The sequence below is a fragment of the Apis florea genome, unplaced genomic scaffold, assembly GCF_048593485.1.
Source record: "Apis florea isolate Af1SG1 unplaced genomic scaffold, ASM4859348v1 contig_3170_pilon, whole genome shotgun sequence".
In the NCBI taxonomy this organism is placed as follows: Eukaryota; Metazoa; Arthropoda; class Insecta; order Hymenoptera; family Apidae; genus Apis; species Apis florea.
The window spans coordinates 7,200,829-7,224,895 of NW_028256714.1; the positions used below are offsets into that span (position 1 = coordinate 7,200,829).

Sequence of the window (24,067 nt, forward strand, 5' to 3'; positions counted from 1 at the left end):
GGCGCCGCCAGACTTTGGGTTTCAGATTAATGGATCATTTTTCTTTCCTCGACTCGACTCGACGCTCACCTACCAGTCTACGAGCTCACCCCTACGACCACCTTCCTGCACCTTCGAAACTTCCATCTTCCGCCATCCTCTCCTCTTCTTCTTTTCCCTCTTCCTCCCTCCTTCTTCCACTGTTCGAATGCACCGTCCACTTTGCGATTTTGAATGCGGCGGCGTCCACGATAACCCGCTCCGTTTGATGGAGGACGAGGTTTCTCGAATCATGCTCGTACCATGTTCAAGAGGGTGAGGATCCCTCGTTTCCGTGGAAATGATTTATCATTGCAGGCAATTATCGTGGATCCGCCGCGCGACTGCGCTTCCACGCGATTAGGTGATTAAAGAAACAGGACGGAGACGGAGAGAGCGGGTGGATGGGCTTGTTCGCAATTTGTTATGGATTACGATTTCGAACCTTATCGTTTTGTGATATTAGCATCGTGTTCCCAGTAATTAAGCCTCTGTTGTTCTCCTCGTTATCACGGTGTACATCGTTTCGAAGAAAGGGAAGTTGAAAATGGAATGGAATATAAAAGTTTTTCATTCGAATCGAAAATTGAAGCTTATTTTTCCAGCAGGTTCTATAGACAATTAATTTCGCATTAGATGAAGCGTGACGGAAATAAAAAGATGACGAAGATAAATTGTTTATAAGTTATTATAATGATAATAATGTGATAATATTATTAAAGGTTAACAATCTTTCGGAATCAATTTTTTATATTTATCGTTATATGTAAATGATTTTTTTTACTATATAACATTTTATCGGCTTGCATACTTATCAGAAATAGTTTCATTGTTCCAAGTATGTGAATAATATCATCATATTGACTCACAATGATATAATAGTAAAAAGTGATTTTTACAAATTTTACTTGTAAAGTATTAAATAATAAAAGCTGTTAAGGGTTTATATCGGGTATTTGGTAAATGACGAAGGTTTATGTAATATCATGTAAAAAAATCCGTTATAAAAAGTGAACAAAACTCTTTTAGATTTTATATATTATACTATATACATCTAATTTTCAACGAAATATGGATGTAATCCTCGAGAAATTATTCTATACACGATCAGCAAGAAAGATATATATCGATTTTCTCAAAAATAATATTTTTGTATTTTTAACCAAATCCGTGCTTAACCAGATGTTCCACTTAAATTTTATTCTTTCTTTCTTGACTTATATAAATCTTCTCGTTAATTTTACGCGAGATAATTCGCGCCAGGGACATAAACAAGTAGGTACACTATACGAGCATCGTTGTTCCAAAGTGCAGTTCCCAGACACGTAGACGGAAAAATTCCCTTCGATCGTATACCGGATGGCGGTTAATTCGTGTTAGTGCGCCACGAGTGTCCCGGAAAGCGGGTCCTGAAGTGGCTCTTATTTTGCGACCATTACCACATCTCCTTCCCTAGGGGAAATTTCCCTAGTAAATCCCTGCCCGAGTTACTTGGCCGACTCGTAAGAAGCACGGCGCAGCGTAACCCATTTGGGAAGAGGGCGGATGAAGTATCGTTTCGAATGTGCTCGAAAGTCCAAGTGGCTTACAAATCGTGAATTTCTGTCGCGCCGTTTCCGCGTGTATACCTCGTGTATTCAAATGAGCACGATTGCGCAGCTGCCCTCGTCATCTTGATGCGCGGACAAGGCAAGAAGTTCAAAAATTTCCAAAACTTCGATCGAGAGTGCAATCGCACTTTCCAATTTCTCCTTTCTTCCTCTCAAATCGTTCTTATTACGATCGCGCGCCGTTCTCGATGGACCCGTGATGGGATTCCTTGTTGAAAGAATGTTAAATGTTTTTTTTACGAGTTCCAATTTAACACGCGTATACGTGGCTCTCCTTGGTTATCGCGAACAAATTTTTCGAACTTTAATGGCGGGCAATCTCGATGATGATGGTAAACTTTGATTTGGCAAAGTTCGCGCGAATTTTTCCCCCAATTGACTTCTGGATCCCTCGCCTTACGATATTTTTATAGCGTTAGGCTTAGGCTAGTTATAATTAATTTAATTAATTGATTAATTTTTCTAGGATTATATGAAAACAAAATTAATAAAAATTAATATAAAAGTGTACGATATAAAAGTACGCAATGCAAGTAAAAGACACATCAGAAACAAAATTGGTAGAAGAAAGTAGCAATGAGCAACGTTAAAATTTCGAAAAAAAAAGCGTAGCTTTCAGCGTATACGAATATTATAAAAAAAGATGGAAATATACGCAGCATTTTTGGATAGATTTGTATGTAATTTGTCTTGTAGAAAGGAAATAAAATAATTATAAATTCATTCATAGTTTTATTATTATTTAATCTTATTGAAAAGAAAGAATATTAAAAATATGTTTGTATATGTACAAAGAGGGGGGAGGGATTATCTTCGAGCGATTCAGCATCGGGAATATATTCATATTCGAACTTACCATTGAAAAAAATTTCAATTATCAGCTCTTTTGCCAATTTTGGGGAAGAATTTCGATTTTTGTGATAATTTTTCGACGAATAAATGCGAATGGCCATGACGAAACGCGCGAGTAGTCGCTCAGCTTCGTAGATGGAAAGTGGGTGAACATAGCGGTATATCCTCATCTCTTCTCATCTCTTTTCATTCTCCACCACACGTATCAGTATATACATATATATTGCGTGTTATCTATTAAAAATTGTCTATTATATTCAATACAGTTACGCAGTCGATCAGTAGTTAACATGAGTGCAACATGTGTATACAAAATGTTCATTTAGAAATTTCCAATGCAAATATCTCGAAAACAATGCATTTTCGGGAAAATATTAAATACAAAAGTTTCACAATTTCGAGGTGGTGGTGGTGGGGGGGGGGGGGGAGTACAACTATTCTCTATTTATTTTTTATTTGTTGAACGCTTTTTCAAGGTTATTTGAAGGAAAATTTTCTTTCTCGAAATAGAAATTTATATTTGGGTCTAAATATTTATTCTACGAGAAGAAGAAACATTTTTTATCAGGCTTTATCTTAAAAAGGTTATTTAATAAAATAAGAATATTTTTCAATTTTGCTATTTTCGAAGATAAAAATGAAAAATTAAGTGATACGAATGAAACTTCAATCTTTAAGTAATAAAATTAAATAATTTTACTTTTTATAATTTTTTTTATTATACATTTTATTGAATTATATTTACAATAAAATTTTGCACAATTTTCAATGAAACTTTGTTTATATTTCCGTGCAATATATAAGCGACTTGTTATAATATTCTAAAATAATAATATATTTCTTAAAAAATAAAAAAAATATTAGAATGCAGAAATATTAAAGAAATATATTCATATGTACATATATTGATTATTGAGATTTTATTAAAAAAATAATATATACATAATTAAATTTTATACATATAGATGCTTGTAAACTAGAAAATTTATCCTTATCGACATTTTTTAATTATTAATGTAATTTATTCTAGTTCATTATATTTGTGACTAATTTTATGAACATAAAATTCATATAAGTAATTTACTTTCAAATAAAAAAATTTTTTTTAATTCTATGATGAAATATTTTTAACATTATAAAGAAAATTTCAATTATATTAAGGAAAATATTTAAATAATATAATTATTATCTTTAATTTAATCTTTCTATCAATTTGTGAATTAAAAGTTAATCACAAAAATTTTGATTAAATTCATTTTCATCTTATTTTTATCAACTTTTAAATATAATGTAATATAACATGTCGTATTCATTTTTTATTAAAAAGATAATAATATCTAATGGAAAAAGTTGATTATTGTAAACTAATTTTAATCAAATACAAAGTTTCTTTATTTTCACAATAAAACTAAAATAAAACATTAATATAAAGTTATTTTCAAAGCTTATAAAAAATTACATTTTGAAATTATTTATGTAATATGCAGAAATAACAAAGAATGAATGAATTTATGAATTTTCCAATATAATATGAAAAAATTAAAAATTAAAAGTTCAAGAAAGAGAATAGTTATAAGATAATTTCACGAGAAAAAATTTATTTTGTGCTCACTGAATAAGAGAAAAATATTCCTATATCTCAATAATAATATCTCAATAATATCAATAATAATATTCGAAATTGATAAATAAAAAACTAATATATAAATCTTCTTCATTGATTGATACGTTTTCAATTAAACATCATAATTTATAATTTTATGTATGAATGTTTTATTATGTTTGAAAATTGTATATAAATTATCAATCAAATATCAATATTTTTCTAATAATAGAAATTCTAAATGTAAAACTGAAGAAAGAATCTTTAGACAAAACGTTTTTTTATTTCATTGATAACTTAAATATATTCTTTATTATAAAATCTCTTTTGTACAATTAAAGTAATAATAATATTAATAAAATTTTTCTAATATATAATATTTTCTTTAGTCGATACGAAATATCATAATAGGTCATATGCATAAAAATAAATAAACACTTAAGTAAGTATTAAATATAAGTAAAAGCAAAGATTTCTTGTACATACATTTTCTATTATTGCTAGATAATAAATGATGAGAAATCTTAAATAAATACTATTAGTATTTACTTGGCGATTCAAGTATTTTCTTTGTCTTAACGCTGGAAGCTCCAGTTTTTCTCGAAACATATATTTCGTCGACTGAAATCCACGTATCGAACATTCGAACCCGAGCGTCAATCATTTAGAATTACTTAACTCATATTAATTACTTTCATCATATTGTCACCCGATTCAAATGAATTTGACGATGATAGATTTTAGAAAGAAAGGTCAGTGTACAGTTGGTCTTTGTAACGTTACTAATAGATAAACCGGTATTGTTAAATAAATCCAGTCTTGGCGTTTGTAGAGAATACTGGCAACTTTAGTTACTGTTCGGTTAACTGTATTCTGCACTACTGTAAACATGAACATCTCATGTGCAACCTCGTGAACGCCTACTTAAAATTCGAGATTTCTTCCATTTTCTCCTTTAGCAAAAGTCACCTCCGCTTTTGTCTCGGTTAATCAAGAATATATCTGCCAGGTATCTATCAGGTATTTTTTAAAAATTATTTCTCCTATTTTTATTAAATTTTTTTAACTTATAAACAATGATTGGAGAAATTAGCCAGCTGATTTAAAATTATACTAGAATTTATTTAAAATTTTCAGTGAATATTATATATATGAATACTAGGAAATTCAATAAATGCTTCATCCTTTATGTATACAGAATCAAATACTGCTCGAAAAATCATTAGTAAAAATTTTTATTTATTATTTTATTTGTAATATGTATCGTCATATCATGGTTCACTTTTTCTCGATTTCCTGCCAATCTTCACATTTTAACATTCCTAATATATAATATAATAACAATTTATTATTATTGTTAAATCTAATATATTACTGATAACACATTAATCATATTATTGATAAATTTAGCTGTTTAATTAATTCAAATTTAATAACAGAGAAAAAGAGAAACAGTTTCACAAGAAGTGAAGTGAGTAAATTTTATAAAACGTAAATCATTTAATTACTCCATGTAATATAAAATTGCAAAAGTTTATAACTTGCATATTGCAAATTACTAAATTACTGCTTACAAGCCAACTTCTGTCTATGTCTTATACTTTATTGTTTAAAATTTAACATGACTTAACCCAACCCGCAAATTGCTATTTATCAATTCACTAATATAATTAATTATTTGAAACTATCACGTAAAAAGAGTACTCTACATACTCCTCGATTTTAATAAATCTCCAATTAGAATTTTCGATCATGAAACAATAACGCATATCGCGCTCACGAAAAGGAAATCGTGAAGCGACACGGCAGCCAGCAAGGGCTTTAAACACGATTAATTCTCTTTTAACGGTAATATTCCATTAATCTGTCGATAAACATTGCACTGTTATCAAAGGGTGAGGGTAGAAGTGAGGTAAAGAGAGCACCGATAACATTATCATTAATTACACAAAGCTGGAACGTGTTTGGGTAAGCAGAACACGGGAGGACGCGTTCCATCATCCATTGAATCCGAGTCTCGAGGACAAATGCAATTTCTTTCCGGGGACGGTGGCCCTTTCAACAGGCAACTGGGTTAACTCCGCCTCCCGTAACCTTCTTTCACGTCCCGAAAAAGAGTCGGCCTCGATATCCTGGCAGAAATCGTCCGAAAAGTTCGGCGCATCCGACTCCGGAATATACCGATCACCGTTCCTTTTCTTTCTCTTTCTCTCTTCCTTTCTTCCCAAGTTTTCGTGTACATGGGTTCGATTACTAACTACTTTTCTCTTTAAGATTACTCTTTCACGCAATCGTGGAATTAGTCGTATTATGTTAATAATAATAATATATATTCTTCTTTCTTTTTCTTTCTTGCTTTATTCTTTTTCCTGTGTGTTTATATTTTTGTTACTTGGTTTCTTCGTATTCGTGGGCTTAATTACGAATCTTTTCTTTTTAAGACTGTCGCATAATCGTGGGATTAGGTATTAGTAATGATAATTATGGAAATAAAACTTGAAAGCTCTATCTATCTTTTGTTTCTCTTCATCTTCTCCTTTGTCTCTCTTCTCTCTTTCTCTATCTCTCTTTCCGTTTATATTTTTGTTACTTGGTTCTTTCATGTCTGTACTTAATTACGAAGTTTTTCTTTCTCGGATTACTTCAGAAACTCTTTCTTCTCTTTTCCTTTATTTTCTATTATATTCTTCTCACTTGTTTTATTTCTTTCTCTGTATTTATATTCGTATTATTCGATGTTTCTCTTGTGTTTGGGATTAATTATGAATTTTCCCCTTTTGCTCTATTCTCGAACAATCGTGCAATTAGATATTATGTTAGCAATGATGATTATAAGTAAAATTTCCAAGCTCCACTCCTCTTTCTCTTTCTCCCTTCTTCTATTCCTCCGTATTACTTCTTACTCTCTCTTTTACTATTCTTTTTTCTTCCTTGCTTTATTTCCTTCTCCCGTATTTATGTTTTCGTTACTCGGTTCTCCCGTGTCTGTACGTGGACTTAATTGCAAATCTTTTCTCTTTGAGGTTACATTCACGCAGTTATGCAATTAGGTATTATGCTAATAATAATAAATGAAACTTGGCAACTTTGTTCTTCCTTCCTTCCTTCCTTCCTTCCTTCCTCTCCCTCCATTCTTCCACCCTATTTTCTCCTTATCCTCTTCCTTACATCCTCTTTTTTCTTTCTTCATTTCTTCCCCCCATCCCTTTTCATCCCTCTGACCAGTCTTCCTTTTCCTTTGTTATTCCCTCTCTGCTCGAGCTTCATACGAGGTCCCGTTATTATTATTAAATGGAATCTCAAGGCTGTAGCAGCCAGCCCGATCGATATTTATCGGATTGAATCGGCGGGGTTGCGCTCGGAAATGTGGGTGGACCAGGCTCGATGTTGCCGGTGACGATGGTAATGTTCCCCCGTTTCCTGTGAACTTTCTTCCCGGATTTCTTGCCACGAGGCGACGTGTCCTCGTAATTTTTCTTTGCCGCGTGGGCGTTTCGAAGCTTAACAAAGCTTGCGCCTTTACTCGCCGCCTCTTTTCCTCTGAAACTCTCCTTTCGTGCAAGATTAACAATGAATATCAATGATGATTAAGAGAACGTGAGAAGCGTTTATATTTAATTATGCTGTCGGATAATTAATGTAATTATCATTGGGGGAAATTAGTGATTTTAGATTGTTGGGTAATTAAGTAATTAACGTGTCGAGAGAATTGGTGATTTTTGAGAATTCGTTGAATTGAATGATATAGTAGAATTTGGTGGTAATAAAATCAAATTAATTTTAGTTGGTGTAAATTGTAATGTAAAAGTAGTACGAGAGAAGTAGAATGAATTCGATCAATCATAGTTTTCTGACTGATGGATTGAAAGATCTAGAGTTGGATAGTATTGCACGAACTATTTTTGTTTTCTCGTAAAAAGAGTGATAAAAGTAAAATAAAATTTTCCTTTTGATTCGATCTAAACATTCGATACACTTCAAATGAAACAGAATTATTTTAAAAAATTATTTTATTAAATATTAATATGTGTAATTTATAAATCTTAATTTTATAAAGTGAATCAATTCATAATTTACGCACGTTTTTTTTTTTTATTATCACAGGAAAACATTAATTCTAGAGCATGATTTGATTATCTAGAATATGAATTTCTTTTTGCTTTTATTCAAGGAAGAGAAAGGAAAAGAACCAAAAAAGGAGAAAGATATAATTTTAATTTTTTGTTTATTTTGGTTTTTCGTTTTTTTTTTTTTTTTAATTCATTATCCTTTTTTTGCTTTTATAAAATCCTTTTCATAAGCCACTTTTGGATCAAAACAGAATTTCGCAACATTTCTAAGCCGTAAGATATAAAATCTTTATTGATCAATAGGTCAGATTAGAAATACAAGTGCCACTATCGATCTGAGAATTAATCGTTTCGTGATTATAAAAAAAGAAAAAATAGAAAACGAATTAAAGGCAGATGAAGAGATAGTATCTATGCGATAAAACAATAACTAGTTTAAACTACTATATTTTAAAGTTTTGTTATAATTTTAAGTTCATTGTTCAATATTTAATACTAAAAAAAAAAAAAACATATATGAATTATTTATTATAGATATTTTAATTATTTTTTTGTAGATTAACAATTATTTAAAGAGCATTATTTATTTACTAAAAGTTTGTAGAATTTTTATATTATATTGTATATTGAATACTTTATTCGTTGTATATATTGTATAAAATATCTATTTTCCAAAAAAATAAATTCAATAATTCTAAAAAAAAAATAATTTTCTATAACCTAATCAATTAAGAAATGTAAAATCTAACAAATCTAATAAATTAATATGTTAAAAATTAAATTTGTTTATATTTTATGTATAAACAATTTAATACTATCATTTACAATTACAAAAATTTGAAATACCTACAATAATTTGCCGAAAAATGATAAAAGCAAGATTTTTGTTAAAAAAAAGAAAATATTTCAAAATCTACAATTATTATATCTTTAAAATTTAATCATATCTTTTATCTTTACGATAAGACTAAGCTGATATAAAATATTTGTAATACGTTACATCCAACTGTTTATATTTTTTCTAGAAAGAAAAAATTTTTCGAAGAATTTCACTAATATTCTATTTAAAAATAAGATTATTCTTCTTGATTCGATATATCATTTAATTTAATCACTAATACTTATATATGATACTTGTTTATAATTTAAACGTGATCAATTGAATCCTTTTGAATCATTAAATTTCTTGATAGGAAAATAATAAGTGCATATTTATTGGAAAGTATATTTATTATTGCTGAAAGATTGATAATAAACGTTGAAATTAATAAACTTTTGAAAAATACTTGATTATTTTATTTATATAATATTATGTTATTATTATAAATATAGGAGAAACAATTTAAAGAATTTGAAAAACTTTTTAGTAAAATTTTGACAGAGTTTTTCGCAATAAAAAAATAATTAAGAGATAGTAACGTCCAAAACGTATTTATTGATTTTTTTTTTAAATAATTGAAATTCATTAAAAGCAAGTATTACCAAATATTGAAATAAAGGTAAAAAGTTATCGTTGCAAGTCTAACAATCATACGATATAATAAACCAGGTAAATTTGAATTGCATTACTTAATAATATTAAGGCTTAATAACAAAATATTTTATTTAATATTTCACTACTTTTATTATAAAATATTTTATAACTTTTTATTAGGCTTTCAAAAATCTTGAAATTTAATTAAACGATTGGATTAAAACCGTTTAACTTAATTAACTTTTAACTTTTTAAACTAAATTTTAATTTTAAATTTAAATAAAATCTTTATCATAAATAATAAATTAGAATTTTTTTAACTGGGAAATTAAATTTTAATCATCATAAAAACGCGTACTTTTCTTAAATCCTTTGATGTAGTTCCTTGTAAACAAGTACATATGTACCTACATATTTAATTATTTCTTTCTGAAATGTTACTTTCAGTATAGGAGAAAGTTGGCCAAAGCAAAACATTAAAGTTCCTTTTAAATAAAGAAATGCGGATGAAATATATGGTATCACATGAATCTAAACAATCGTCGAATTTGATTAAATAATAATAATGATTGAATAAAAGCTTCTATCGAGACTATTTTCAAAATGTGAGAAATTTGATGTATAGAAATTCTAATGTAATGATGACACGAATAATTGTTTTTTTTAATTCGAGTATTGAAGAATCATTATGACAAATAAAATATTTCAGATTTTATCCTGTATAATCCTTATCTCAAGCTGAAATAAAAAATATTAAATTTTTTTTTAAAACAGTTTACATGACAAAATGGCATTAAATTATGGTACATAAATATCTACATGGACAAAATGGAACTGTTCTTTCTAATGCATATCTATTTTTTTTTTTAATTAATTTTTTTTCATTAATTCATTAGCTATACTCGCTGCATCAAAAATTATTAACGAAACATAAAATAATTAAAGAATTATGTGTACTTTGAATAATGAATTAGAATGTAATAATAATGATAACATGCTTTATTACGAAAATTCTTTCATCTAAATATTCCTGTTTCTTAATTAGTTTCGATTTATTGCTGTATTTACTTCTGTATTATTCATATAATATTTCAATACTTATTTATCTCTTCAATATCACTCCACTAAGTATTTATATATTCTCTCTAGAATTCGTGTAATTCTATTCGAATGGAAATATCAAAATCATAAAACAATCCATTTGTAATTCTTCACAATTTCAATAACTCAAATTACTGACTAATGGACACGATATATCTTTTATTGACCAATGGATTCCGCAATTTTTCATTTTTTTTTTTTTTTCTCTCTTCCAATGCATATCTTCCTTTCTCTTCCATCCCTGAAAATTATCCAGACGACGACTGTATCCTCGACATCGCTGGATTCCGTGAAACTATGTGTGGTTCCTTTATTGCACACTACAAGTTCGCAAACTCACCCTATCTTACATTAGTCACGATAAAGCTCTCCCCTTCGTAATAGACGATCTATTTTTACTCATCCGATCTGGCATGCTTATCGCAAAGACACTAAATCGGCTATTCGCCGACATAAGCGTTTTTTCTATCTGGATCGTTCTTGTGCCGTCTAGTGTTTTCTGCCCACTTGAACGATCAATTAACGCTTTTTCATGTTTCACCATTGAAGGAGGGGGATAATTAATGACTCGTGTCTCACCACTTATCCTCCCTCTACATAACTCGTGTAATTTGTCCTGCGGGATTAAAAAGAAAAAAAAAAAAAAAGAAATTCTTGATCATTCTTTAATTCGATCATTTCTTTACTATTTTGTGGAGTTAAAAAATGTGGAAAAATTGTATTGTAAAAGAGTATGTATCCCGAAAAAGAACGTATGGATCCTTTCTTAAAGATATTAATGGTATAATTTTCAGTAAAGATCTATAATATGCAGAAATTATTATTGAATATAAGGAATGAATATATATAATACTGTGAAGATGATTGAATTTTGTGAATATTTTTGGATGTAGATTTATTTATTTATGTCTCTAAGTAATTCAGATCTGTAGCCTGTTAGTTGGATTCGTCGATAAATATATAGCAATAAGTTTATTAGCAGATTTGTAACTGATCCTCACTTTATAGAAATGGTTTGAAAAGGATCAAATATAGAATGTTAATGTTCTCGCGGGATATAACTGGATGATAATTTTCTAGAAGCCAAAACAAACAAAAATTAGTATACAATAATATCAAGATTTGTTATTTATTATTTATTAGTTATTGCAAGCAATTGAAATTTGTATTAGACGAAATGAGATATAAAGAGATAATAAATAATAATATAATGAAATGATATTTTATGTAATATCATTTCATAATCTCTTTTACTTGTTTTCTGTTAATTTAAAAATACATTCATCTGATATTATTTGCAAATAATTTAATAAAGATTGTTCTTGTCATCGCTATAATTATCAACTATATAATAAAAGAAAGAAATGCAATATTATTTTATTTCATTTTTTGTTTGAACTAGCAAAAATAGAAAAAGTAACGTTCTTTTCATCGATGTCATTTTAACTGTATCATTTTCTATGGTGACTCGTGATTATTAATTATCAGTACGAAAACATAGATATCGTAAACAGGTTTCATTTTTCAGCTCACAGAGAAAAGAGAGTGCCACGTTGAGAATTCGTTGGACGGAAAATAGATGCTACCTCTTTCATGCTGACAATCTTACTGATGCTCGTATTTTCTCTCGTATTCGTAAACATTGTTTAATGATTCATTCTGTCAGATTTTGCGAATTACATTTTGGAAAGTATAACACAATAAAACATCCATATTTATCATTAAAAAATGGATTGGAAATTGAATTGGACGAATGTGGAATCAAATTTTCCTATAAGAATTATCGAAAAAAAGAGGAATAATTTTTTCTTATCCTCGAATTAATAAATAAATAAAAATTTAAATAGAAATTTATTTTTATCGAAAAATAATGACGGAAAGTGATAGAAATATAGTGAGAAATTTTACGAATTTAGAGGTGAACAAAGAACAGAATATAGAGATTCCATTGATATGAATTTTTGTTTTCGAATGTTGTTAAGACGATTAAAAATTCTTTGACTTTGTTCTTGAAAGTTTTGAAAGATTTATATATAGTATTCGAAGATGCACAGTAAAATATTACTTTTTATGATGATTGATATTAATGATATCATTGAGCCATAGACGATCGCAACAATTTGAATCAAATTTGAATTGAATTATTCATTTTAAGATACATTTAATTTCTATTATGGTGAAAAATTTTTTAAATTTACCAAACGATTAGCACAAGTATGAGAATAAGAGAAATATTTTAAAGTATCAATATATAATCCAATAAAGTTAAATATTACATTTATATTTCCTCGTCGATTAATTTTATTTTTATCTTAAATTTACATAATAAAAAATTGTTAAAAATCGTAGATTAATAATACAAAATCTTCTGTATGATAACTTTTTGCTAATTCCCTTTTAATTTGCATTTCCTTAACATCTTATCACACACAATAAAATAAAAAAATAATAAAATATAAAACAAAACTCAAGCTCAAAATTCTCTTGTTTCGCACTCGCACAACGAAATATGCAACGTTGTAATTTTTTGATCCCACCTAACTTCCTGTCCCCGTTTCTTTTTGTTCCCCCTCTCCCCTCCAGCATCTTGTCCTTATTAGTTTTCGGATATTCGTATCCGTGCCAGATTCTGGAGGAAGGGAGAGACTCGAATGGCAAGAGACAAAGATGGACAAATATATACCGGCAAGAAATGAGAGAGAGCGAGAGAGCGCATAGCCTTAATCGAAAAAATGCGGCATCGACATTATTTTCTCCTGATGCACCTCATCTCAGGAACGAAATTTTCTGCAGCGAGGAGTGGAAAAATCGGGAAAAGAAGGGAATATCGTTATCAATAGTGTCTCGCGATTCGTTTTGCCGCGAAATTATTCGAAGATCGAACCACTTGGTGGCGCTTACCCCACTCGAATAATCGTTGCGGTGGGTAAGGTTATTATGCACGTAATATAATAACTTCATTTATGTATCTTATTTATTACGTTATTATATGCGACTATATATATGTACATGTAGTGCTTAATGCAGTTAGCTCTTTGATAGTGGATGTAAGTACGTTGGAACCGTGTCGCGTTTATTAACGAGGAAAGTAATAAATTGTGAAAATTACTTTTTTTATAAAAATGTCATAATGTAAAATTTGTCGATATGCGTGAACGAAAGAAAGAAAGGTATTCGAATGTTTCTTTTAAAATGGTGTATATATAAAAAAAAAAAAAAAAAAAAAGAGAAACGCAAAAGTTCGTTGTGCCAAAGCAGTTTTAAGAAATGGTGGAAAAGGCTCCTGCATCTGGTAATGTAATATGGAATTTGGAACGGTTCGAATCGATCCGAATGAATATTGTATATTATGAAATAAAATCGAGTCTGATTTGTAAGTCTAAAAATGTTCTCAAAGTCTTGAAAATCTCGATCTTCATAAAAGTCTTGTTTCTTCTTTTAGATTTCTCCAGTCTTCAAAGATTCAAAATTTTTACCATCTCGGTCACACTGCTTACTTCTTATACTTTCTTACTTCAATGTTATTCGACTCTCTGATTTTTCTCTGTCGTGCATGCAAAATTCATGCGCAAAAGTAAGGAAATAATAGATAGTGGAGCGAAGTAAAAAAATAATAGATTTTCAGGATTTTCAAGAATTAAATCGAAAGCGGTTCGAATTTTCTGGAATTTTACACGCATTCGAAAGCGTTAGATTTCAAATTACATTATCTCTATCTTTTATCACTACTATATCTACTTACATAATTTATCGTTATGTTGCCGGTTAATTGTTATCACTCCTTGTGTGACAAGAGAAAAAATCCGATTTGGAACGAGATAAAGCTTGACGAAAGAAAGCTACTGTGCTATCGTGAATAAATTTTTAATTTTCTGAAAAGAAATCATTAGAGTTATTTTATATATTCGATCGATCTTGCGTTTGGTATTTGAAATCTTTGTTATTTAGGAACGTGTGGAGGTGAAATGTTTATCTAGATACTTTTAATAATATAAAATATAAAACTTTTTTTTGAATTTGATACATTTAAGATTATTCATGAATTCATCGAAAGCTTTTTATCACTTGATTGATTTTTTTTAATTAAATACTTTTAAAAATACTCTACCTATAAACAATTTTTAAACTGTCGCCATTTAACATTCAATTCTCAAACTTTTCTCAAATCTTAATTACCTAAGATTGATGCCAATCGATGGAAAAAGCTACGAAGTAATTAATTCCGTATCAGCATAATGCAGCAAATACTCTCGATTTAAAAATACTCTGCTCATTTAGAAAATTAAACTCGATCCATTCGAAATTTTCCCTTTACCAAAAATACCATACGTTTCATTCGAACAGACCAACAAAAGTCCATTTATAAACCAATTAAATCTTCTTCGAAAAATCTATATTCGCATACAGCACGTCGTCATGATGGTGTAAAGGGATAATCGGTTCGAGGCGTTGATCTTTCGAATCTATCGAAGCGATCGTACCGGCTCGATTTCTTAACCGATTAATCGTTTAACCGGATGGAAGGCTTTTAATTAAAAGGGATGACCGCGGCGGATCGATCCTCCACCAGACACCTGTATTCTTTTCCTCCTCCAGTGTTGGCTGATTTGTTGGCTCTCGAGGTGTAGGTTATATGTCGCGCCACGTGTAAGCGCGTACATATTCGCAACGTACGTTCTCAATTATCTTACTTGATGATAGGTTTATCTAATGGGAATAAGCGTTCACGGCACTTATTTCCGTTACGTAACGGATTATCGGACACGTTGTTTCGATTGCATGCACTTTGATTAGAAGGAAGAAAAAAAGGAAAGATAGGGTAGTGCGCGAGGTGAACAGCGAGTAAGATTGACTCGTCGAACAAGTGCAATTTATTTAATTGCCGTAAGAATCGCATTTACACGTCTTTCGTTTTTCTACTTTCTAATATTCGGTTAGGTTATGTTCGGAAATAGTTGAGCTTCGTAATTTCGAAAACTCGATCAAATGTTGCTTTGATCAATGTACATTTATTGGACTGATTTGAAATATTTATTTATTTCAATATGTTTTGATCTTTTATGTTGATCAAATTGTTTTTTGAAGTATTGTGAATTTACTGTTTAAGGTGTTTCTTCATTTTTGTATACTGTCATTTATTAATATTATTTGAAATAAATAGATTTTATATTTGCTCTATTTAATAGTTTAATCGTGTTTATATCGAGTATATAATTTTATTCGTGTGAACAGAAGATGGATTAATCCGATGGATTTTGAAAATAGATAATTATCGTTATTTATTTTAAGAATTATTTTAGATTTTAGCTATATAAATCTATTATTATTTTAGATTAGATATATCTACGATAAGTATATCTCAATATAATTTAAAATTTTCATTAAAATAAAGAAAATTTTTTTATCATTATTTTTAAATAGATATTACAGAAAATTTATAAATAATCTTAACCTTGATATAAGATGATAATCTTTATAGGTATTTTTAGTTATTTTTGAAATATTATATTTATATAAATATACATTTATATAAATTTGAGAATAATATTTAAATTCACTTGACATACATCTGTATATGTCTAATTATAAATCATTTATTTCTAGCATAAATCAAATAATTCCTTGGAACTAAATGACATCTTGTCATATGTTGTACAGAAATAATAAAATATAAAATGATATACCAAAGATATCGTTTAATATTAAAAAATTGATAATTTAGTTTTATAAAAATAATTTTTAATTTTAATACAATGTAAATTGTATTTGTTTGTACAAAATTGATATTACTAATGAAATTTTACACGACAATTATAAATTGTAATAACAATTATACAAATAGAGTATAAATTATATGATAGTAACAGATTTGATAATGAAACAGATGAAGTTTCGCAAATTAAATTTAACACTAATTAAACACTAATTAAATTTAATATTAATTAAATTTTAGACTAAGTCATTTATATGTATATGTGCGTGAAGAGATTATCCTTTATTGAAATCATAATATTATAGAAAGAAATTTCATAACATACAACATTTTATGACACGTAACATTTCGAATTTTAATTTTGGATATTAATTCTTCTAATTTCTCCACTTTCTTTATCGAAAATTCATGGAATATTTTTTGAATATTCAAAACAAACGAGAAAAAGTAGATATATAAACATAACGCAAGTTTATTTATCAAGGTATAAGAAAAATTATTGGTAAAAATAATTTGTAACACTGAATTGATAAGTAGTTTTATTTAAGATGAAATTAAATTGTTTATAATTTAATAAACAATCGTTATTTCTCTATATAACTTTTAAAACACGAATATGAAGATACTCAATTTTGTTGGTATAAGAAATATCAAAATAATAATAAATAAAATAAGCAAACGAATGAACAATTAAACAAACAATTTATTTTATTTTGCAATAATCACGCGTGTAAATTATATATTTTTAGATCCGCATAATCGCATGGATTCCCAATTGGTAGATAATATATTTTTATAATTTATAACCCTCAATTGATCAGACATATATTTCTTTAAAATTTCTTGAGAAAATTTTAATTATTATTATTATTAGTCAAGTCAATCGCATATTTCTATCACTCGTTATTTCGCTTTCTCTTATTATATCACAAAATCAATCAAAAATACGAATATTTCAAATCTTCATTAATAAACTAAAGTCAATTTTATTTTAATAAACACACTTTCTATTCTTTCTATTATTTTAACTTCACATTATACTCGAAACATAAAATATCCATTATACAAAAGAAAAGTGGCTGTAAGAAAAAAACAACAATTGTTATAAGAGAGTTAAGTTTCATTTATTTATATTTATTACATATATATATATAATATAATATTATATTTGAAATATAATATTTATTGTCAAAATTATTAATACTATATCAAAACCTTCTATCTATCTCCTACTTGTATTTCTTTCTCTATATATCTTGGTGTTTATCAACCCTTCAAAGATTACTTATGAATATATTCATACAAACTTGTATCAACTTATCAATTCAGTATTACAAATTATTTTCACCGATAATTTTTCTTCCTACACTTCGAAATTTTACAAACATCGATCCTCCGAAAATTCGTTCACGTTCATAAATCGCCATGTTCCAAAAACCTACCACGAATCCCCACAAGAAATCTTCCAAGAATCCCTCGAATCCCTAACGAAGAAATTTCGAAAGGCATCGTCGATTTAACGCGGATTTCGAGTTCAATATCCCGCAATCTCTCGTTCCAAATGCTTTAATTTATCAGGCCGTGGCCAGAGAACACGGTCAGGTCGCGAATTATTGAAGGAGCGACCTGTCGCGGGCAACTGGAACGTGGCATCGCGACACGGGCAATTAACCATTTCGCGGAGGAGGATACTCGACGCCGATCATACCGAATTTCGTTTCATGGACGATGCATCGCGATGCGAGCGGAGATTCGACGTTGGCCCAGGCGTCGTGACGCCGCGTGGGCGTCGGGGCATCCATCATATCCGCTCGTGAATTGCCATCAACATAACTTAAGGTCTTTCTGGAGGAACGGTGTCGATTGCACGGGCGTGCGAAAATCTTTGCGATAATCAATTTTTTTCGACCTATCACCTTTTTCGAGAGGACGATACAAGGATGAGTGCATGAAAAAATATGTATCTTCGTTAAAAAAAAGAGTTGAGATGACCTGGATTTTTTATCGAATAAAAAAATTTTTTTGCCAATTTTCACTGCTGAAACAGCTGGTCGATTGATTAGACGAATATTTTTCAAACGATTGATGCTTAATGTGTGAAGATTGATTTATAGGGAAATGAAAAAAAAAAATTGTTGATAAAAATAATTTGTATTGGATCGAATAAATAATCTTAATTTGTATTTGTTAATATTATGCGACAATAAAGTTATTGTATAACAATATATATATATATATATAATTTCGTATTTAAAAAAGAAAGTAGCTTTGAAAATTTAAATCATCATCACTTCGAAGTTCATATATATAAGGCCAATTGGATTTTTATGATTAAAAATGATTCGGATGTACATAACAAAAAAAAAAAACAATCAAGGATATAATCATAAAAGTAAAAAAAAAGAAATGACTAATATGAAATCAAATTGCAGAAATTCTATGAAGAAGAATTATTTCTTTTCAATGTCAGTCATCATAATACATAATTTGTTATCCGATAAAAAATCTAGATCGATTACAATTTTTAATGAAATTGTAAATATATATGTTCTTTTTTTGCACTCATCAATGCATTCTTGTATTCTCTTGAAAAAATATATGTATATAAAAATAAATATACATATATATATTTAATTGATTTAAAGATTTTTTTTTAACGGAAATTTGAATCTTTTAAAAAAAATTTTTAGATTATCTCACTCGTCACCTAAAATTTGTGACAAACTGAAAATTTTACTTTATTTTTCTTCAACTTTTACTATTTTGTTTTTTTGTTTATTTAGATTAAACGAGTACTGATTATAAATCTATGATAAAAATTTAGCTTTATTTTTTATTATCAAACAGAAAATAATCCAATTGATATGTTGTTGTTTTAAATACAAACGATGTAAGCAATAGATTCGAACATTTTTTGATCATCTATGAATGTGATATAACAGTAAATGTATATAAATTTTCTTAAAGAAATATATAATAATACGAATTTTAACTTACAAACAATTTTTAATACGCGATAAAAGAAATTCAACGAAATTAGTAAAAATTAATAGAATCCACAAATAAAAGTTTTTTAAATAATAAAATTTTCTAGAAGTTACTCTTTTATATAAAATATAAATTAAGATACACATTTGAAAATTTCAAAGCTTCACCTTTTCGAGTATTTTTTGTCTGAATTTTTTGTTCAATATCAAAATTTGTCTCCATCAAATTTACTGGCAGAAAATTCATTGAAAATTTACCACACGACAGAACTGTGAGAATCTTTCAGTAAAAATAGGTTTGCGTCTACTTTCTGTCTTTATCTCATTGTTGTCTCATTATCATTCCAAGCTACGTTATGTTTGCCATTTCATCACTTGTCAACCGACTCTCGCGATAACTACTCTCAGAATGCGAAACTGTTTCGAATTGCGAATCTACCTATCTGATAATCATATATTGTTACGTATCATTTGAGAGTAATCTAAAAAATTCTCTCTTTCAGATAATTGAGCAATATTCTTGGATTATTATTCTCAATAAAATCAATATTCGCAAGAAATATTTTCGAGACAATTTTTATTCTCAGAAAAAGCACGTATCTTAAATAAAAACATTAAATAAAAACATTAAATGATTGTTTTTCATATTTTGTTACATATAAACATTGAGTTGTAAAATGAGCTAAATATGATAGAAATTCGATTTTAAAAGATAGCATAAACTTTGACGTAAGATTATTATTCAAACCTCGAATTATGGAAGTTAAATAATGCATCTAGATTTTAGTAAATTTTATTTCGATTTTGAAGATTTTCACAATGGATAGAAATGAACGAAATTATAGTTTTTTAAATGTTTTCGAATTATCAAAATTCGACTATAATAAAAATTAAGGTTGTTCCTGGTTATATGTCGACAATCTTTAACGTAAGATCTTTTCTTTTTCCTTTTTTCATTTCATATCTATAATACGAAAATAATGTACTGATAATAGATTGCATTTTTATTATTATATCCACTAATACGATAAAAATACAAATTCCATTATTATCATCTTTCTTCCATTTTATACTCTTGTCATTAGCCATTCATTTAATTAATTTTTTCTTTCTCTTCGTATTACGTGTGTATGAAATCTTCACAAGTCTGCAATTCAATCGAATGAAATTATAAATTCCGGGAACTTATTTCTTTTATTAGCTCTCTGCTTTATCATAATTCCAATATACCTTTGATTTTCAATACGCCACACTTTGTACATACCTGTGTGTCCATACATATTATTAACCGTGCTTTGATATCTTCAATTATTATTTATTGATTTCTCTTTATTACTCTTTAAATTAATCATAAAATAAGTTTGTAATTTAATTAAGACTTAATTTCGAAAATATTATTGAGAAAAAAATTTGAACTAATAGCACCGACTAATTTATTATTCGTATCGTATTTATACATATATATTCGTACAGCATAACTTAATTTAATAATTGAGAATAATTGATCTTATTATTATAACTTATTGTTATTGGTATTATTATTATCGAACCAATCAATGAATACATATGAATTATATTTACTATACTTTACTAATTTTTATTCATAAGATCTTATTAGTCGACTTGCTTTCAGTCCATCAATCTGAATTATTCTATTTGTATTTTTCTATATTTTCTATCGTGTAATTTTTTTCTAACAATCTTTCTTTCTTTTACAATTATCGCGATAAATATTTTCTATCGTTTTAAATTCTATCTTAAATATTCAACATTAAACAATTTAACGCAAGCATTATTTAACATTCCCTTAAATATAAATATTCTTATTTTATTATCTTATTTTCACTTGTGCAATATTTCACAAATTCTTTATGATTAATAGTTCAATATAATGTTAATATCAATAATTAAAGAGATTCAGAAATCAATCAGCGTAAACCACATTCTCTTAAAAATTCCTTTACATTTACAACGAACTAATTAAATAAATACTTCAACAGTTTGTCGATTGAAAATGTAAATAACAATAAGAGATTTTCGAGCTACATATATATGTAAATCGTTTCATATATAATGCGATTGGCCTCCGAATCTTCCGATTAAACATACCAACCAAGAGATGGAAACTTTGTCGAGTGCGAAAACGAGGATGAATTGATGTTTAAACGATGAATTAACAATCGCGCCGGTTACGATCTGGGGAGATATTCGTGGGACGAAGACGATTTTCATAGAATCGGCTGGTAATTTTATCTCGGGTCAGTCACTCGAAGGCCATGGACAGTGACGAATAATGGATATTCTGTCGGTGATGGAGAGGAAGGAAAAGAGAAGTGGATGGGGAGGGCTCCCCGATAAATTCGAGTTATATTTTTCACGGTGGAACCATCGCGCTTCCACGTCCTCATAACCGGCACAAATTGCGCAAAAATACTACCACGTATAAATTGTGGGGAAATCGGCGCACGCCGACAGTCCGGAACTCCCGGATCTAATTTGAGCGAAAGCCTTTTCCGTTTCTGACCGTATCCTCTTTCCTGTATCGTATACAGGCGACAAAAATGTCTCCACATTCATTTTTAAAAATGCCCATGAATCCAACTTCGCTCGATACATGTATCGAGCAATGATAAGATTCCTTTTCTGGATCGATGGATTGCTGCTTGCTCGTCCGGCGAATAATGTTCGTTTTTTTGTGACGATAAAAGATTATAAAAGATTGTGACGATAGAAATACGTCCGATTTTGTTGAAATTGTTAAAAATTGATAATTTTAAATGACGATTGTTTTAATTTAGTAATCAAATGAGAAATGTATGGAATGGAAATTAAGAAAAATGTTAGTAAATTTGGTGATATATTTTGTAAAAGGATATTAATAATAATTTGTATAGTGTTAATTGTGTGTTATCTGCAAAATATTTTAATAATTTTCCTATTATTAATTATTATTGAATAATTGTAATATATATTGCTACTATATCTAATAATTTATTAATAGCAGAGTAACAGTAATAAAATTATAGAGTAATCTATATGATTATCTTTTTCAAATTTTAAATTATATTTTACAATTATGAAAAAAGTCAATTAATATATAGTATAATACATAGTATTGTAATTCTATGGATGCTTTACTGTCTACGAATCTGTTAATCTCAAAATTTATAGATTTTTGACTTTTTTTATTGTTCATAATTTATAATCGATGCTTATGTTCTTTCATTAATTTAATGAAAATCGATTTAAGAAAGAAATTAACGAAATCTTTTTAACGCTGTTACTTTACACGAAGTAAGAGTATAAACGATATAAAATTGAATAATAAATTTTCTATACGTAATAAAAACAATTTATTAAAAATTTTATATCGAACAAATCGATGATTATAATATTACTCCTTATTATAAAATTTCAGAATTTAAATTAATAATTTATACAATTATTCTTGTGATAAACAACAACTCTTTTAAGCTTATGATATAATATTTATAAAAGAATTCGTAGACTTAGGAATTTTTTCTTAAAATTATGATTATTGATATCATTCTCGGTTAAAAATTAATAATATTAATACAATCAATAATATCATTATCGATAACGAATGAAAATAATTAGAATTCTTTTGTTCTTTTTTATTTAAAGTCATAATTAAAGATATTGTTAACGATTTATGAGCTAATGATATTCTATTGATTTATCGACATGTCCAAAATATCATTAAGATATCAATAACACGAATAGAAATGGCTTAACCAAGCTATAATATAGTTTTTTAAAATAAAGCCTATTTATTTTTACTGCAACTCATTACAGATAACGTTTATATATGATATACACTCGTAACAATAATTCGATAATAACTTTCAATAAGAAAAAAGTAAATAATTTATTTCATTCATTTTTATTTTAACAATATATTAGCGATATTACCGATATATCAATAAGATATCGATAAAATATATCCATAATCGATATCGTCTCAATTCTAATCTCTCTTTTTTTTTTTTTTTTTTTCCTTTTTAAATCACGTACTTTCTACGCGATCGCATTCCTGCTTATTATCGATTTCTTTTCCCTCCCTTATTTTCGAATTATTTCGTATCTGTTGAGATATTTATTCCCATTCCAGGCTAAAAAGTCTAACAAAAGGATTTCGCCAATTTATTAGCCAGCAATTAGCAATAAAAAATCAGAAATCCTCGTAAACAATTACTAGTCTCTCTCGATTTCATCTCTTATAATACGAAATGTGAACATAATACAGTTGGTTGATAATAATATTCGGATATCCTTTGAAACATTTTCAACAATTTTGTGGATCGAACAGCTCGAATTTTTTTGAGACGTTAGAGGGATTGATTTGTAAAAGAAATTTAGAAGAAGTTATTATTGGTCACGAATCGCGAAGAAAGAAGTAAAAGAACGATTTTTAAGTTCTTTATCTATAAAAAATATTCAATAGGCAACAAAATAGACAATTGTTAAACAATTGTTCTTATTTAACCGACCGATCAACACGATGTAAAACAATTAAATTTTCCATTGTTGCGCCCGAATTTACAACGCACGCGATGTGGCAATATCATATTTGTCGATTGTATTGTTTGAGATTAATTTTCTTTTTTTGTCATGTTGC

At 28.2% G+C, this 24,067-nt stretch overlaps 1 protein-coding gene across 2 annotated transcripts in view; it reads left to right on the forward strand.

The window, feature by feature from the left end:
• foxo (forkhead box, sub-group O) overlaps positions 1–24,067 on the forward strand; it is a 303,094-nt gene that overhangs the window by 145,942 nt on the left and 133,085 nt on the right. The gene's annotated exons all lie outside the window — the stretch shown is intronic.